Source organism: Rutidosis leptorrhynchoides, chromosome 4 (assembly GCF_046630445.1).
Source record: "Rutidosis leptorrhynchoides isolate AG116_Rl617_1_P2 chromosome 4, CSIRO_AGI_Rlap_v1, whole genome shotgun sequence".
NCBI classification, from domain to species: domain Eukaryota; kingdom Viridiplantae; phylum Streptophyta; class Magnoliopsida; order Asterales; family Asteraceae; genus Rutidosis; species Rutidosis leptorrhynchoides.
This window is the reverse complement of record NC_092336.1, coordinates 527,724,021-527,730,202: the sequence shown is the minus strand read 5'-3', so window position 1 is coordinate 527,730,202 and position 6,182 is coordinate 527,724,021.

Genomic DNA, 6,182 nt, shown 5'->3' with positions numbered 1-6,182 from the left:
TTTGATGCTTTTTAGTGTAATTAGACTTAAATTGTTTATGTATTATGCTTGTATAACCTAGATTGATGCTGTTTAATATGATTAGAAGCCTTAAACTTCAAATTTTGAATAATCTAGGGTTTGTGTTCTTGAGCAATTTGGGGCTTTTTGATATAAACAGGTTATGGCCGATTTTTGTCATGAATTGTTGCTAAATTGAGTAGTGTAACATGTCTAGGTAGTTAAATGATCCAAACTTTGAGCCTAAACATGATTTTGAGAATTAAAGTGGACTTTTTCAAGTCTAAAATTCATGAACTTGATTTTTGAAAGATAATGCCATTTGAGACTTGTTTAATTGCTAGTAATGATTATTTTGACATGTTATTTGAGTTGAATGCTTATGAACTTGGCGAAAATTTTCGTATATGCTTATTTGAAAAAGTGTAGATTTGATAAAAATGTGAAAATAAGCTTAAGTTTGATATAAATTGATAATGTCATTGTAATTATTTTGATTGATGATTTTTCTGACACTAATGCATATTTGGATGCACAAAATTTGTGTTTGATGTGTTTTGCAGAATGAAAGGGGTGAATCTTCATCCCAAGCCCGCAATGCTCCTGCCGAGAATTTGGAACAACAGGAGGTAGATAACTACTACAAGCAGGATGTACCTCATCCAGTCATGACCTTTTCCGATATGCATTTGGAAGAGTTGCACCCGAACCTGAGATTTGACAGACTTTGGATAGATTATCCAAAATATCAACGGGGTTTGCATACTCTTCACTCTAAGGTTGTTGAGGTACCGAGGGTCATAGAATGGGGACCCTTGGAAGCTGTAGAATTGGCCGGGCCAATTAGGGAATTACTTGTACAGAGGTATGGTAATTCTTCTTTTAATGACTGGATATGTTTATTCACCATACGCAGACCTGTATATAAAGTATGGTGTGAAGAGTTGTTATGTAGTATAGAGTTGAATGATCGGGTAGCTAGTTTAACCGATCGTTCTTTTATTAGATTTTTGTTAGGCGGTTCGATGCGCCACATGTCTTTACTGGACATGGCTCAGGCTTTACGTATATATACGCCTGAGGAGTTAGCGTCTGCCGATTGTAGAGGATTGATACTAAACGGTAGAAAGATAGATGAGAATTTTGATACACACGGTGTGTGGAGTCAAATGACAAGCCATCACCGTTTCAAAGGGGGAAACTACTCTTATTTGGATATAGATAGAGCCGAATTAAGAGTAATACATAGGTTTTTAGCTAATTCGATTACACAAAGGGGTAAAAACAAAGAAAAGGTAAATGAACAAGATTTGTTTTACCATGTGTATTCGAGACCCACAGAGCGCTGTAAGTATACCATATTGTGTGGGTTATTATTTATCAGCTATGGTTCGGGGGATGCGACCACATAGCATAATAGGAGGTGGTATTTTTATTACTTTGATTGGTGAATATCTCGGTGTGGATATAAGTCGGGGGGGATTATTACTAGAAGATCCGGAACCCCGCGACACTATAGGTTTAAATGTATACCATGGTGCGAAAGTTTTGAAGCGGCGAAATAACGCCGCAGTACGATACCATGGTAGACATCCACAGGTGGAGAGAAACCAGCAACAAGGTAATGTAGGAGGGGGGAATGAGATGCAAGAAATGCATAGGTTTATAGCTTCTCAGGAATACGAAAATGCTAGACAGAGAGCATTTGAAGATTGGCAAGTTCATCAGAACCAGATCATAGCGCATTGCCAACATATAGGTAGAAACTATATTCCTACACCGAAACCCGTCTTCCCTCCTTGGTCGATAGAGATGCAGCCACCATATCCTACGTATGACCCTGCCGAAACATTCTATAGCACTTATGGTTATGCCTGGAACCCCTATTGGTACCAATATCATCCTTAGTTTACTTATTATTTTTTTTTTTTTATTTTGTAATTTGTAATTATTGATACATTTAATATTTTTGTTAATATTGTAATCATTTTTATAATTTCTAACTTTTATTCTTAGATTTTAATAATTTTTGAATGTGGGGTAATATACCAAACTTCAAAAATATGTATATATGTTTGCAGTTTATCTTATGTACACAACAGGGTAAAACAACGCATTTTCAAAGACTGGCATTAAGTTCAGCAAAAGCAACTAATTTTGACGACAAGATGCAAAATATATGTGAAATAACAACAAGACGGAATGAACAAATGATGTGCACCATTTATCATTCAGCAAACAAACGCCAATATATTTGGAAACTTTGGTAAAAATTTAATCATTTTCACACAAATCTCCCTCAATAATTTAAATTGTTACTGATTTCTTGCAAATGAGGGCATTGCAAGATCTTAAGTGTGGGAAGGGGTTAAATTCTTTCGGATTTTAAAATTTTTTACTTTATACATTTGGTTACCATTAAAAATACTAGTAAAGCAGTAGTTGTATTAGAATCTAGTGCTCTCTGATAAAAAAGAACAGCCCTAGTCTTATATACTGACTACCCAATTCTAGTAAAAAATTTCAATTAAATGAATTCAAATCATGTTTATACATATTTATGAACGATAAAACTAGGTTTTAACACCGAAATTATTGTTACCTCGGAAAGGACATAAATTGAGAAACAAACTAAAATGTTAAAATTCATTTAAAATGGAATAGAGGACGATAAAAAGGAAAATAAAAGCCAAGTGTGGGAAAATTTACCAAGTTATCTTAAACATATGTCACATATATCTGTAACAAATAACTGAAAATACTTTTGCTTTGGACTAAACTAAACTGTTTTACCCAATGAAAGAAAAGAAGAGATGGATCTACACGATGAATCAATTCCATCATTAAAAGGAAGTAAAGTCTTCCGAAAAAGAAACGCGCTTCTTGATTTAGGTCATGAAGTTGTCGTTCAGACCAGCTGTAGGTTGACGAAAAATCTAGAAAAGTCATCACTAAAATCAGCAGGAAATCCACGGACCTCAGCATTAAACAGGGTCGCCAAGTGGTCAGATTTATCCTAACCATGAGAAGGATTTATCTCGTACAATGGGGGGGCACCATGCAAATTAGCTTGATAAGACTAATGAATCAGATCCCCAGAAAGGATAATCTCCTTAAAGATTAAAAATCAGCTTTTAAGACTGATATTACTCAATCCTAGAGATTGACCTTAAAGATTGAGAATTCAAACTCATGGAATTCAATGATATCTAAACTCGAGCTTAAACGAGAAAATATTTTGATCAAAATTACAAACCGATTTGTTTTCTGAAAACCCTATTTTCAATGCGTTCATTACCATTGAACGTAAAATCCTAGGAATTCACCTGGAATTCATTAGGTCACCTGAATCAAATCGGGTGTCAACCGTAAGAACGGTGGTTGCATAGCATGGTCAAAGACAGGACCTTGTGCCAGACCGAAAAAATTATAAGGATGAGCTTTACTATTGCTCCTACCAAGGATAGTAATTGCGTCCGACACGTTATAGACCATAATCAAAAGCATGTCACGGGACATTGCCTTAAACAGTTGCTTGTTCAACGCTTTCCTTTACAACCGGACGGTAGTTTGCCGAAAGGTAATATACGGGACAAGTAAACTGGACGTGTTGCTTTCCAAATACAAGGTTAGCAAGTGGGTGACACAAAACCGCAAGTTTTGAGCTAAAATTTTCAAATCTGAAACCCACCAAACCCACAAAAATATTTTGCAAACACCGGTAAAGGGTTATTCCGTAAAACTTATCTAGGGTAAAAACTAGATTTCAAAAGATCAAATGTTTTCATAAAGATCCAATTTCCTTAATGGATCTAAATTTTTATAGTCATGTGGGACTGTAAACCATATCGTTACTACCATTGTTTATACCGCCGTATAGAAATCACTGATGTACAAAGTGTGAAGAATAAAGAAGTGATTCTAGTATTTCAAGACAATATTGCTTGAGGACAAGCAACGCTCAAGTGTGGGAATATTTGATAATGCTAAAAACGAACATATATTTCATAGCATTATTCCTCAAGAAAGACAAGCTTTTAGTTGCAATTGTTCTATTTACAAGAGATATTCGTTTAAATAATAAAAGGTGAAGACAAAAGACAGATTCGACGAATTGAAGACGCAAACAACCAAAAAGCTCAAAAGTACAAAAGACAATCAAAAAGGTTCCAATTATTGATAAGAAACGTCTCGAAATTACAAGAGTACAAGATTCAAAACGCAAAGTACAAAATATAAAATTGTACGCAAGGACGTTCGAAAATCCGGAACCGGGACCAGAGTCAACTCTTAACGCTCGACGCAACGGACTAAAAATTACAAGTTAACTATGCATATAAATATAATATAATATATAATTAATTATATTAATTATATATATATTATATTTATATATATAAAACCGTCGGCAGAGAAAACTCCAAGGACTGAGCTGTAATTTCTATCTCCGCGACTCGCGGAGTTTGAAGGGCATTTTGCCGCGAGTCGCGGAGCCCCAAAAATCAACTCTGGCTATAAAGCCAACCGAATTCTGATCAAAATTTCATATCTTATTTCATCTCTCTCTCAATATATACGTAATATATATATATAATTTATATTTTAATTTAAATTTTAATTTTAAATCCTAATAATAAGGGTATGTTAGCGAATGTTGTAAGGGTGTAAGTCGAAATTCTGTCCGTGTAACGCTACGCTATTTTTAATCATTGTAAGTTATGTTCAACCTTTTTATATTAATGTCTCGTAGCTAAGTTATTATTATGCTTATTTAAAACGAAGTAATCATGATGTTGGGCTAATTACTAAAATTGAGTAATTGGGCTTTGTACCATAATTGAGGTTTGGACAAAAGAACGACACTTGTGGAAATTAGACTATGGGCTATTAATGGGCTTTATATTTGTTTAACTAAATGAAAGTTTGTTAATGTTAATATAAAGATTTACAATTGGGCGTCCCTATAAATTACCATATACACTCGATCGGACACGATGGGCGGGGTATTTATATGTACGAATAATCGTTCATTTAACCGGACACGGGAATGGATTAATAGCCACTAGAATAATCAAAACAGGGGTGAAATTACATTCAAGGGTAATTGGTGTAATTGTTAACAAAGTGGTAAAACCTTGGTTTACACGCAGTCGATAACCTGGTGTATTCATTAAACAAAGTATTAAAACCTTGTTACAATTCGAATCCCCAATTAGTTGGAATATTTAACTTCGGGTATAATAATAATTTGATGAGGACACTCGCACTTTATATTTATGACTGATGGACTGTTATGGACAAAAACCAGACGGACATATTAAATAATCCAGGACAAAGGACAATTAACCCATGGGCATAAAACTAAAATCAACACGTCAAACATCATGATTACGGAAGTTTAAATAAGCATAATTCTTTTATTTCATATTTAATTTCCTTTATTTTATATTTAATTGCACTTCTAATTATCGCACTTTTATTTATTGTTATTTAATCGCACTTTTAATTATCGTACTTTTTAATTATCGCAATTTTATTTTATCGCATTTTTATTATTCGCAATTTCATTATCGTTATTTACTTTACACTTTAATTTAAGTCTTGTATTTATTTTATATTTTACATTAGGTTTTAACTGCGACTAAAAGTTTTAAAATCGACAAACCGGTCATTAAACGGTAAAAACCCCCCTTTATAATAATAATATTACTTATATATATGTTTGTATTTTTATAAAAATAAACTAATATAGTGTTGAGCTTTGTTTAAAGATTTCCCTGTGGAACGAACCGGACTTACTAAAAACTACACTACTGTACGATTAGGTACACTGCCTATAAGTGTTGTAGCAAGGTTTAAGTATATCCATTCTATAAATAAATAAATATCTTGTGTAAAATTGTATCGTATTTAATAGTTTTTCCTAGTAAAATATAAACTATTTTATATACACCTCGCTTCACATCAAGTATTTTTGGCGCCGCTGCCGGGGAATTATCTTAAAAGCCGGAAGCGCAACGCTAATATAAAAAGAAAAAAAAAGATTTTTATCTACTTTTATTAAAATTCGTTTTTGTAAAAATACGTTTTAATTATTGAAAAATATAAAAAGAAAAACAAAAATATAAGCATTTTTAAGATTTTGTTAAATATTTAAGTTTTATAAGTTTCTTTATCTTTAT